The sequence below is a fragment of the Herpailurus yagouaroundi genome, unplaced genomic scaffold (genome assembly GCF_014898765.1).
Source record: "Herpailurus yagouaroundi ecotype Mexico unplaced genomic scaffold, PumYag 182, whole genome shotgun sequence".
Taxonomy (NCBI): domain Eukaryota; kingdom Metazoa; phylum Chordata; class Mammalia; order Carnivora; family Felidae; genus Herpailurus; species Herpailurus yagouaroundi.
The window spans coordinates 19078483-19091958 of record NW_024412413.1 but is presented as its reverse complement, the minus strand read 5'-3'; positions in this window follow the sequence as shown (position 1 = coordinate 19091958).

The following is a 13476-nucleotide window of genomic DNA, read 5'->3' as shown; positions in this document are numbered from 1 at the left end:
TGTGTGGACCAAACCTGTGTCTAGAGCCATGTATTGGCTGAGAACCAACCACACAAAATCTTGTTTAACAATTGGTTGTTGACAAAGCTTTATTAAATGAAAATAAAAAAATAGTTGGCAGATTGGATCCAAGTCTTTTCAAAGCATTGCTTTTTACAGTGTGTGTGTGTGTGTGTGTGTGTGTGTGTATGTGTGTGTGTGTGTGTGTGTGTGTGTGTGTGTGTTTCCAGGTGCATTTGTATATTGTGCCCTGGCTGCAATGGAAACAAGCAGTCCTATCTTCCTTGGGGCAGTTGGAGCCCTCTTCAACAGGTAGACTCCTCTAGCCATCTTGGACCATTTCTGTGCCACAGGCAAAGTTTCCTTCTTCCCAAACTTTATTTTGAAGCAAGTTCAAGGAAATTCAAAACAGCAGAGTTTGGTAGAAAAAATAAGAAGTCTTTTGTTCAGCATGTACAGTTTGAATCGTGTCAGGAAATATTGCTACTTCCATTTCATTACACTTTACTTTGGAGGAATTTTTTTTTTTAACGAAGTCAGGAGAACTCTAAGTCAGGAGGCTGTCCATAGCTGAGCTTCACGGACAGATGGCCGGCTCAAATACATAACAAAGGGTCTGTTGTGATGTTGCCAATTCTATTTCATGAAATCTTTTTTGGTATAAACCGGAGAAAGCACTTTGTTCAGTTAAAGATTTTTTTTTCAGCCGGCTGTCTTTGCCAAGGTCAATGTTTCTATTACATGGGGGAAGTACACACTCCCTCTGGTGGCTGATTTAACACATTTGTCCTTACCAAAAGACCCATGGATCTCAGTAGCTAAAATGTCCTAGTGTGATGTGCGTTTATTTAACAAATATTTATTGGGTCCTAGTCATATATCAGGCAACGTACTAAGGTAACTGGAGTTGGAAAACCCAGGGTCTTGCTCTGGGTCTGCAATATACTAACCATCGAGCTTGTTCACAAGGCAGCCACTAACCTCCGTGTACTTCATTTTCTTAATCAAGTGTACATCCTCACTGCTTATCTCCAAGCAGAGCATCCAAGATCGAAAAAGATAAAATAACAGTAAGGGGGATTACATGATGTAAATTAGATGAAGTCACTTTAATGCTTAAAATAATTTAATGTCTTTTCCTTGCCTTTAAAATAAAATCCAACCAGGGTACCTGGGTGGCTCAGCAGTTTAAGTGTCTGACTGGTTTTCTGCTCCAGTCATGATCTCACGGTTCGTGAGTGCTGACAATGTGGAGCCTGCTTGGGATTCTCTCTCTCTCTCTCTCTCTCTCTCTCTCTCCAAATAAATAAACATTAAATAAAACAAAACAACAAAAAAGTGAAATAAAATCCAACCACTTTTCATGGATTCAAAGACCCAGAATAATCTGAATGCTGCATTTTTATCAACCTCATCTCATACCATTTTTCTGCTGGAGAGTCTCATGCCTCCACACTGGCCAAACTCATTTCCTTAGGAGTGTGACTTCCCCCCTAGGACCTTCCTATGTGCATCCTCCTCTTCCTAGTAAACTCTTTCTCCTGCTCTTCACCTGACTCTTACTTATCCTCATTGGAAAGCCACTTTCTCAGAAATTCCTTTGCTAACCACCAACTCTAAAAAATGGTTCCCTTTATTATTTTCTTTCATAGAAGCTTATTTCCCTCGATTTACCCCATAAAGAAATGTATTTGTTTGTGTGTTTAAATTTTTTCAGACTAGGCTATGCTTTTTTCATTCTGCACTAGAATGAAAGCTCCATGAGCACAGGTGCCAGGACTCTATAGGTCACTTATGTATATATCTCACGCCTGTGTTACATAGCATCAATTTTGAGACTTTCTGAATGGATGGATCTTGTGGTATGTTAGAGAAATGTGAATTCATTATTTTTTTTTAAATAAAATAATATATAGTATCTAAGAAAAAAGAGGAGGAAATGAAGTTTGGGAAAGAAGAGGTGATGTAGTTAACTATTATTAGGATATGGACTTTTTTTATATAAATTTTTTTTTTGTTTATTTTTGAGAGAGAGAGAGAGAGAGAGAGAGAGAGAGAGTGGGATAAGGGGCACAGAGAGAGAGGGAGACACAGAATCCAAAGCAGGCTCCAGATTCTGAGCTGTCAGCACAGAGCCCAACGCGGAACTCGAACTCACAACTGTGAGATCATGGGCTGAGCTGAAGTCAGACACTCACCTGACTGAGCCACTCAGGCTCCCCAAGATACAGACTTTTAAAATTATTTTAATTATGTACTCAATCATGTTAATGCCACATAGTTCATGACTATGTATTTAAATAGAATTATAGAATTTTATCATCTAAACTACTTGCAGATGATAAAACCGAGTCCAAAGATGTGAAGTGATGTATCTAAAGTCATACGGGGAAGATACAGGACTAGAACGCATGCCTCTGATCTAGTTTTTTTCACTACTTTGTGCATGTTCCTGTATATCATTATTATTATAAGACCTCATTTTTTCCAACTTTAGAAACACTTTTCTTTAGGTTTGTTTAAGTAATCTCTACATCCGATGTGGGGCTTGAACTCATGACCCCAAGATCTAGAGCCACATGCTTTTCCTGTTTAGCCAGTCAGGTGCCCTAAAACCTCATTTCTTAAAGCTTAGTAGGTTTATTAAACTGCTGTATTAATTCCACACTAAAGCAACTGTAAACAAATTGGTTAATATTTATCAAGCATCTTGGGGTGCCTGGTTGGCTCAGTAGGTTAAGCGTCCGACTGCTGATTTTGGCTCAGGTCATGATCTCCGGTTGGTGAGACCGAGCCTTGCATCTGGCTCTGTGCCAACAGTGGGGAGCCTGTTCGGGATTCTCTCTCTCCTTCTTTATCTGCCCCTCCTCTGCTCAAGCATGTGCATGCTCTCTCTCACTTGTTCTCTCTCAAAATAAATAAATAAACATTAAAAAAATGTATCAAGCATCTTTCATCCTGGCCTCCTGGAACTAAAAAAGACATATATCTCGTTCAGGTTCTTTCTCCTTCCTTCCTTCTTTCCTCTTTCACTTTTGCCTTACTGAGGGCATTTTGTCATCCTTTGTATTCAGAGGGAATTTTCCATCTGGAAACTCATACTCTTCAGTTCCGGAAAATTTTCTGGATTATTTCTTTGATCATTTCTTAGTCTCCATTCCTGTTGTTTTATTTCTCATAATTCTACTGTCCCTTCAAACTCTTCTATTGAATGTTTCATTTCTGCTATCACAACATTAATAATAACTCATTAATGTTTTTTGACTAATTCTTTTCAAACAAACCCATCTTGTTTCAAAGGCACAATATCCTTTAACTTTATGAGAAAACAATTGGCACTATTTTTTTTTAACTTTTTTAATGTTTACTTATTTTTGAGAGAGAGAGAGAAAGAGAGAGAGTAGGAAGCAGAGAAAGAGAGAGACACAGAATTTGAAGCAGGCTCCAGGCTCCAAGCTGTCAACACAGAGTCCCATGAAGGACTCAAACCCATGAACTGTGAGATCATGCCCTGAGCCAAAGTCGGTCGCTTAACTGACTGAGCCACCCAGGCACCCCACAAATGGCACTATTTTTGAAAGTTTTTTTGGTTTGTTTTCTCGCATTTTTTGGTCTTTATGTTCCTTTTTTTTCTGATTAGTATGTTTTAGTCACTGTCTTTCATGTTGAGGTTTTACTCAAATGTTTGGTGATTCTTGGATGTCCATCTTTATGTAAGAGAAGACAAGGTTGCCAGATAAGTTAGCAGTCATTTAATTTATTAAAAAAATTTTTTTAATGTGTACTTATTTTTGAGAGAAAGAAAGAGCATGAGCAGGGGAGGGGCAGAGAGAGAGGGAGACACAAAATCCGAAGCAGGCTCTGAGCTGACAGTGGGACTCGAGCCCACAGCTGTAAGATCATGGCCTGAGCCAAAGTTGGACACTTAACCAACTGAGCCACCCAGGCGCCCCAACACTCAGTTAAATTTGAATTTTATATAAACAATGGATACATTTTTAGTAGAAGTATGTCCCAAATATCGTATTTGTGTTTTCTAAATCTGGTCATCTTAAGAGAGGCGCACAAAGTAGCTGAAGAAAACTGTGTGCATGGATGGAACTTGTTGACTCCTGGGTGTCACTAGGTGATGTGGCAGAGCCATTTCATTAGAAGCTGCCCAAGCAGTAGTATCTTTAGGTCTTTACTGTTGGGCTGGTCAGAGTCCCCAGACCCAAATCATTCAATCTTCAGCCTAGGGACTAAAATCGTGGCTGTCAGTGTTCTGGGGGGCCGAGGTAAGACAGGAGGTTGCTATTTTCATCGTTCAGAAGGCATACTTTAACTGAATCTCCCTGTTCTCAATAGAGTCTCTCTGTTCAGTAATGCCTGGCATCCCTCTGTCTAGTAGCTTTCTGATACAGCCTCCCTGGAGAAGAAGGCAGCAGGGGAGGGGACTACTCTCAAACAGACTGTTAGCAAATCCTGTATCAACTTTCGCTGCACCCCGACTCTCAGAGGTACTCCTTCCTGCCAATTTCTGAGGCTTCTTGGGGTTTTGCAGCGCAAATCAGGTTGCTTCTGGGCTTCCCCCACTGTCAACTTGAATTTCAGTTTCATGGTTCTGCTAAGCCAGTTACCACTCAACCATCTGCTTTCTATCTTCTGAAATGTTGTTGTTGTTGTTGTTTTCTTTCTTATTCTTTTTGTCCTTATGGGTTAATGTCTTTAAAATCAATCTCTTTACTGTCTTTTTAGTGGGTTTTGGAGGTGGAGTAATGTGAAGCATATGTTAAATCTGCCATCTCTAACTAGAAGCACAGCCATGAATTTTCAAAGTGACTACAGAAGACTCATTTAATTGCTTTTTTCTCGATTTTCTCTTTTGTAAAATGAGAAGGCTAGGGGAGATGGTTGTTGATGGACCCCACACAAAATTTTATGATTGTATAATGCCCTGCATTATCATTCTTAACGGAGGCCATCAGGTTACAACTTCCTAAACTTTCAAAACAAATTCTGTGTTCAGTCTCATAAAGAATAGACAAAGACACAGTTTACATTTTCAATTACATCATGCCTCCCTACTCTGCCACTTATCATGGGACCTTGAGCCAGGACTTCTCTGAGGTTTATTTCCCCTCAAGTGGAGACAATAATATCAACTTCTTTCATAAGGCTGCTGAGACTAGCAGATGAGTTAAGAGGGTGCTTCACATATGAAAATTTGCTATGCAAATGTCAGTTGATGTGGCTATTTTTCAGATGAGGCATCTTCTCAGCACAATAATCCTTGGCCTTTTAAAAGTCTTCGAGCTGGGGAATTATAGTATTTACCTTTCATTGACTGGACTACCATAATTAGTGCCACTAGTCCCTGCAGGTTGCCAATGAATCTGTTCCTATTAGACATGAATACTATTACTACTGCTAAAAAGGGTCAATCCTGATTGAAAACTATTAACGCATCAGACAATCCACCGAGTGCTTTATATATATCATCTGTAATCTTTATAACCATCCTGCAGGGTAACCCATCTTACTATTGAGCCCATCTTACAGATAAGGAAACTGAGGCTCATGGAATTTCAGTGGTTTGGCCAAGTCCGATCGTTCAGGAAATAGTGGGGTTGGGATTCAAACCAGGTCTATCTGGCACCAAAATTCATGCGTACTCATTTCCTTATGCCACAATGCATTCTTTACTCTTTAAAAACCACTAATACCCTTTATAACATTGAGGTCAGAATGTGAACAAGTTAAGTAGGTTAGCCATGAATGGGCTGGTCTCAATTCCAGAGTCCCCACAGTGGATTCTGCATTCTGACCTTAAGAATCTATAGGTCGTGCTTTCTCACGTCCTCTGCTTTTGTTCCTGCTATTTCTCTCCTTGGAATATCATCTCTCCTTTTCTCTGCTCAGCGACTGTCTACCCACCCTGCAGGGTTCCATCAGGTCCAATTTCTTTGTAAATCTTTTCTTTACCTCTCCAAGCAAAATTAATTTCTCCCTTCTGTATGCTCTGTGAGCGTTTTAATCTGTATCGTGTAAAATTGCCTCTTTTTAACCATTTTTGACTTAGAAAAATGACAGCATTGTATCATTTAAGCAAATGGGTGTGCAGAGAAGAGTAGAGAAGGGCAGGGGCTGTGAGACCAAGGGCTTGGATTTGACCCCTAGCTTAATTAATTACTGCCTTTGGTAGATTTCTTAATCTCCTTGTGCCTTAGTTTCCTTTTCTGCAAAATGGTTATAATAACAGGACCCCCTGGTAGGGTTGGAAGGAAGATCGCCTGAGTTAATACTTGTAAACTACTTAGAATAGTGTCTGGGTTAGGGAAAATGCTCAAAATGGTTCTTACATAATTAATTTTCTTGCATGTAGAGTTAATGGAAGAAAAGATTCGCTTCAGGAGAGTTAGAAGTTTATGATTAGAGCCTCTAAATGGGTTTTTATAATTATAAAATAATTAGAATAATGCCATCACTTAAATATTGTGTGCCTAATGAGTATCCTGTGGCCTGCTCTCCTCAAACAACCTTGAGAGGAAGGTGCTAATGTCCCCATTTTACACTTGAATCCCCTGAGGCTCAGAGAGGTTAAATAACATTCCCACACTAAGTAGCAGAGACAGGTTTTAAACTAGGCATTTGCCTCCAGAGTTCTTGAGCTGAGTCACCATGATACAATGCCTCTCTGGTTTTCAAGTTTTAAAATGAAAGTGAGACGTGTTGGGTCCTAGATCATTCTTGGTTTAATGGGGCTATTTGAAAATAAACTACAATAGAACTGAATGAATAAATATTTGTACAGCAAATCCTTGTTGGTTTCCATCTCTTCCAGCTTCTTCCAATGGATTGGTGATGCCCCAATCCCCTTAAGAAAAATCAGTAAGACCTTGCATAGACCTAAAAGTGGTTCCCTTATGGGCAAATTCTCAAGAAAGAATCAGTGAAGTTTTCTCTCTTCTTCATTCTTCATCTTCTCTTTTAAAAATTGAATCCAGGGGCGCCTGGGTGGCTCAGTCGGTTAAGCATCCGACTTTGGCTCAGGTCATGATCTCGCGGTCCGTGGGTTCGAGCCCTGCGTTGGGCTCTGTGCTGACAGCTCAGAGCCTGGAGACTGTTTCAGATTCTGTGTCTCCCTCTTTCTCTGACCCTCCCCTGTTCATGCTCTCTCTCTGTCTCAAAAATAAATAAATGTTAAAAAAAAAATTTTTTTTTTAATTGAATCCAGGGGTCTCTGGGTGGCTCAGTCAGTTAAGCAGTGTACTCTTGATTTAGGCTCAGATCATGATCTTATGGGTTTGTGAGATCAAGCTCCACATGGGCTCTGTGCTGACAGCGTGGAGCCTGCTGGGGATTCTCTCTCCCCCTCTCTCTCTCTCTCTGTCCCTCCCCCACTCAAGTGTGCCTGGGTTCTCTCAAAATAAATAAACATTTAAAATTTTAACCCAAACCTGAGATTTCATTTAAGATTTCAGACCAAAGTCTTACAAAGAAAATATTTTTAAAAGAAATAAAACATAAAGTCACTGGTAGAATTACACATAATTTTAGAAATGAAGCCATAGGATGTATAGATCTAGAGATTCTGGAAGCTTAGAATGCTAAACCTACACGAGACTTTCAAGAACATCTAGAGATGAAAGAGTTAAGGGCAAGGATCTGCTTTTGAAACTTGTGATCTTGGGAGAGTTCTGTCTCTTCTCTGTGCACCAGATTCCTTATCTCATAAGTGGGGATAGGAGCAACACTATCTTGCCACAAAGGTTATGACACGAAGAGTAAATGAGTTAATTCATAAAAAATGCTTCGTACGATGCCTGGAAGACAGTGCACAAAGTTACCTCCCTCAGGCCATCCAACTAGCTAATGGCAAAAAACAAAATTCTCACTCCCAATCCAGTTTTCCAGACAAGTATTTTTTTTTTTTCAAAAACAGATTATTATGAGCACTCTCAACATAATTGATATTCAAGTCTCAGGGTGTGTGTTTGCTTCTAGGAACTGATTCGTATTCACTTACTCCTATTCTTTTTTTTTCTGGTATTGTAATATTAACTCCTTGGGTAAAAAGCCCTTTGATAAATTTCTAAACAATAATAATCATCCTAGCTCAAAGTTGAACAGCTGAATTTCTGGTATGTATCCTTTTAAAAATTATTATTGTCTTCACTTTAAAGAAAAAAAAGCAGTATCTGCTATCAAAAACTCAAATATGTCTGTTTGTTTCTGACTCTAAACTCCAGAATTACCCAAGTATTCAAAATCTTCAGAAACCGTTGTAGGTGGAGCTATTAAAGTAGACAGCGGCAATGATGAGAGTACCTGAAAGTGAGGTTTAATTGCAAGGCTAAAATTTAGCATCTTTTTGCTTTTGAAATTGAACCATTATACAAAGACCCAAACTCAAGTTATCCATAACTTGCAGTCAGAAACAGAAAAACTTGTCTCCTGTTTATTTTCTATTCTGGAGTGTGAGGTTAATCAGGGAAATTTTGCCATGAGTTGGATGTGACCATTCTTCCCATCATGTTCTTCTAGCCCAGCTGAGGGGCTTAGGAGAGATTCACAGTGGAGGGAATAAGGATTAGGGGGCTAACTGTATTATGAGAAAAAGCATGTAATTCGAAGAGGTCATCAGGAAATCATTTCCCAAGGAGGGCCCTTGTCTTTGAAATCCTTTCTCACTCCTGGTCTAACAAAGCCCTAGTTCATTGAACCTCAAAGGATGATCTTAAGCAGCTGGTTTTGGCTGGCCAGCTTTGATGGCTGGGGTGTTTGAACTGCAGTGGGGGTTAAAATGGTCTATTTCAGTTTAATTATTTGTGTTTCTGTTCAGGATTCCTCTCAAGGAAGAATGGGCTTTGTCCTGTGGGAAATGAGCATCTATCTCTCTGTGAGTAATATAGGGTCTGAGGCAAAATAAAATGACTTTTTTCAAGAGCTCAGGTTGATGTTTTGGTGAGTTAGCTCATCCTAGATCTTGGTGCTCCTGTGGTCCATTTGGTTGGAGTGAGAAGTACGTGCACTTTGGCATCTCTGCACCCGCTATTTTCTGCAATCTAGAAGACCCCTCCACACCTTCACACGTTCCTAAATCCTGCTCTTTCTCCAAGGATTCCCTTCTGTAACCTTCCCAAATCACTGAACTTCAAATTTCAAAATGAAAATAGGGTTTTAGCATCCGTTTGTTGTCTTGGGGGGAGGAGCAGAGGGACCAATGCCCTCTAGAATTATCTTCATTTCAAAAAAGATTGGGGAGAGTGTTTCGCAAGATGGAATTTCCTAATGTTAGCCTTGTCTTCAAGGAGAAGGGCTCATTCTTTTCTACAGTATGCCCTTTCCCCTCTGGGCTGAAGGGCTGCTGAATTTGATCTCGCTAGATTTCTCCATTAGAATATAAGTTCCACGAAAGCAAGGACTTATCTGGTTTATTGCTATATCATGAGTGCCCAGGACATTGGCACATAGTGGGTTCTCATTCATTTAAATGAGTAAATGAATGACCCAGTGTATCAATCAGGGTAGGTTGGGTGGTTCCATAATAACAAACAACCTGCAAATATTAGTGGTTTATTTCTTATGCATTGCAGGTCAGCTGGGAGCTCTGCTCCATACGTTATCACTTTGGGACCCAGGCTGACAAAGCAGTCAACATCTTGACTGTTGCTTATCATGGGTAGAGGTAACAAGAGTTCTATGTTTCCAAATAGCAATAGGAGATTCTGACTTGGAAGTGACATGTGATTCCTTCACTGACGACTCTTTGGGCAGACATGTGGCCTTCCTCAAACCACATGGGGACATGGAGGGTATGTGTGCAGTCTTCCTATGTGCTACAAAAGTATTGATAGCAATAATGACTACTATATCAAGAGCTGCAAGGCTTTCATTAAAGTTTTTTTAGGGGAACTTGCCCATTATTAGAATTTTAGTGAGGCCATGAGCCAGCTCTATTTCTCAGAATAACTTTTAAAGTCATAAATCAAGCACTTTAAGCAAGGGCAGTATCATGTCAAGGGGGTGAAAATTGATTCTCAGGGACTAAAAAGATTTAGAACTTCTAAGAGCCACACAACATTAACAGATATTATACTTATGTTTGTGGTGTTTAAATGTCATGGAGGGGACAACTGGGGGGGGGAAATGTCTGCATAGGCTCCTTAGGAAACAATGATGAAAAAAGGTTGAGAAACTTTGCTTTATGCCAATGAGAGGTGAGCTTATATCTGAGCTTTTTGTTGCTGGTAGTGTTTGATGGGAGTTATGATTCCCTGGCACATGTGGATTGTTTCTTCTGGTAGTGAAGAGATGATGCCTCCACTCCAGGCTATGGGATCCCTTCCTTCATTGTATCTGCTGTGTTCTAAAATGTCCTTTTATCTGTAGGCATAGAAGGCCTATAGCTAAGACATTGCTAACATTTGTAGTAGTAGTAATTTTATGATCAAGGCAAATTTCCACCCACCCCCCAGACCATCATTTAGGATAATCAATGCCAAATCAGATATTTCCTATGCTAACATAATGCACTGACTGGTATTCTTGCTCTGATATTTTTGGTCATGAGAGTCAGAAATTTAAGTCTCAGGCTCACATTGGCTACACGTTTGCTGACTTACTGAGAAAAATCTTATTATAAAGACAAGGAAAACCTGGACTTGCCTTTCTTCTTTCTTAGCAAAACTGGGTATAGAATTTTTGCTCACTGTGTTTCAACTGGAGCTTGAGCATTATTCACCAAGCGACTTCCTTCAGGTTGTGTGATTTCTTTGTGCTTTGGCTTATGCATAGCTAAATGGGAATAATAATAGCACTTACCTCATAAGGTTGTTTCAAGCACTAAATGAAGTAGTGTGTATAAGTGGTTTGAAAAGTGCCTGGTGTATAGTAAGTCCCAGACAAATATTAGTCATTGCTAGCTATAGTACGTTATTATTATTCTTATTCTTCACACGTTATCTTCAGCTTTCTTTATTATAAATGAAGGTTCCAAACGTCCTTTTCTTATGCCATATTTGAACATTCATATAGCTCACTTAAAAAAAATTTTTTTTCTAATGTTTATTTATTTTTGAGAGAGAGAGAGAGAGAGAGACAGAGTGCAAGCATGGGAGGGGCAGAGAGAGAGGGAGACGCAGAATCTGAAGCAGGCTCCAGGCTCTGAGCTGTCAGCACAGAGCCCGATGCGGGGCTTGAATTCACAAACTGTGAGATCATGACCTGACCTCAAGTTGGACACTTAACCGACTGAGCCACCCAGGCGCCCCATCATGTAGCTCAGTTTTGATTCTATTACTACTTGTGGCAGACCCTGAAGCATTGCTGGACACAACCCTATCTGGAACCTGCTTTCTCCTAGAAGCTTTCAGAGATTTGATTAGATGTGCATGTGTGATTTCACTAGCATTAAGAGAAAACCACTGGATGAAACATTAGGAAAAGCCATTTCAAAGGGCTGTACCCCCAAAGTGTGATTCTTTGGCATTTAGTTCCTCCCAGTTTTTACTTGCCAGCTGAAATACAGATGGATTTTATTGCTTGTAATCCTGAGGCAACAACCATGATACCATCACTTTAAGGGAAATGCAGCAGAAGGATAGAGAGAGGTCAAATCCACAATAGCGTAGGTGAGCAACTACATCACCCTAGGCAGACTTCCTCCTGGCTTCTAGATCTGTGAAAGAAGCAGTGCCTATGTGTTGAAGCTGCTGTTTTCTGTTGCTTGGAACAGAAAGAAAGCATTTTATTTTTTATTTTTTTAGTTATTTCTCGACTCAAGTATAATTAATATACAGTGTTATATTAGTTTCAGGTATACGATATAATGGTTCAACAGTTTTATGCATTTCTCAGTGCTCATCAAGATAAGCATACTCTTAATTTTTATCTATTTCACCCATTCCTCCACCCACCTCCCCTCTGGTAACCATGAGTTTTTTCTCTATTTAAGCATCTGTTTTTTTGTCTCTTTTTATTAGAAAGAAAGCATGTTAAAATGATATGCTATTTTTAACTTTATGGAAATATTTGTATAAATCTGAATGCTTCATAAAAGTTAATTGAAAATGAAAAAGTATATATTTATAAACTACTGGTAGAAGGCATATTTTCAGAACACAGTAGTACTGAAATAAGTCTTGCAATTTCTTTCCCAAAGACTTATAAGACACAAAGATCACTCCATATGATACTAAAAAATAACCATTTGTCCTTTTTATTATTATTATTTTAGATTTTATTACTTATTTTATTTTATTTTTTCCAGCATGATTGAGATAATAATTTTCATAACATAGTATAAGTTTAAGGTGTATAAAATAACGATTTGATATTTTTACACAGTGCAAAATGATTACAATAATGTTAGTTCATACACCCATCACCTCACACAGTTACAGTTTTTGCATGTGTAGTGAGAACTTTTAAGATTTACTCTCTTAGCAACTTTCAAATATATAATAAAGTGTTAGCTATCGTCACCGTGATATACATTATATCCCCAGAAATTATGTACCTTAAAACTGGAAGTTTGTACCTTTTAACCATCTTCACTTATTTCTTCTCCCCACCTCCCTCCTAATATAACACCCCTGGCATCCACCAATCCCTTCTCTGTTTCTATAAGTTTGTTTTTTTAGATTCTACATATAAGTGAGATATGTAAAACAATGCCCTTGAAGTCCATCCATGTTGTCACAAATGGCAGGATTTCCTTTTTGTTATGGTGAATAATATTCCTATATACATCACTATAAAATATATGTTTTAAGCAAAATACAATAATATTCATATATATATATATATATATATATATATCACATATTCTTTATCCATTCATTTGCCAATAGGCACTTAGGTTATTTCCATGTCTTGGCCATTGTAACTAATGCTGCAGTGAGCATAGGTGTGCAGATATCTCTTTGAGATTGTGATTTCATTTCCTTCAGAATATACCTACTAGTGGAATTGCTGGTCACATGGTGTTTCTATTTTTAGTTTTGTGAGGAGCCTCCATACTGTTTCCACAGTGGCTGCACTAATTTACATCCCCACCAATAGTGTACAGGGTCCCTTTTCTCCACATCCTCACTAGCATTTGTTGTTTTTTGTCTTTTTGATAATAATCATTCTAACAGGTGTGAGGTTATAGTTCATTGTGGTTTTGATTTGCATTTCCCTGATGATATGCCAACAAACTGGACATCCTACAGCAAATGGATAAATTCCTACAAATATACAACTTACCAAAACTGAATCATGAAAAAATAGAAAATCTGAGCAGACCATAATGAGTAAAGAGATTGAATCAGTAATCAAAAACCTCCCCAAAAGAAAAGACCCAGGACTGGATGGTTTCACTGGTGAGATCTACAAAACATTAAAAGAAAAATTAATGTCAATCCTTCTCAAACTCTTCCAAAAATTGAATGGGAGGTAACACTCCCAAACTCATTTTATAAGGCCCACCTTACCTTTATCTCAAAGCCA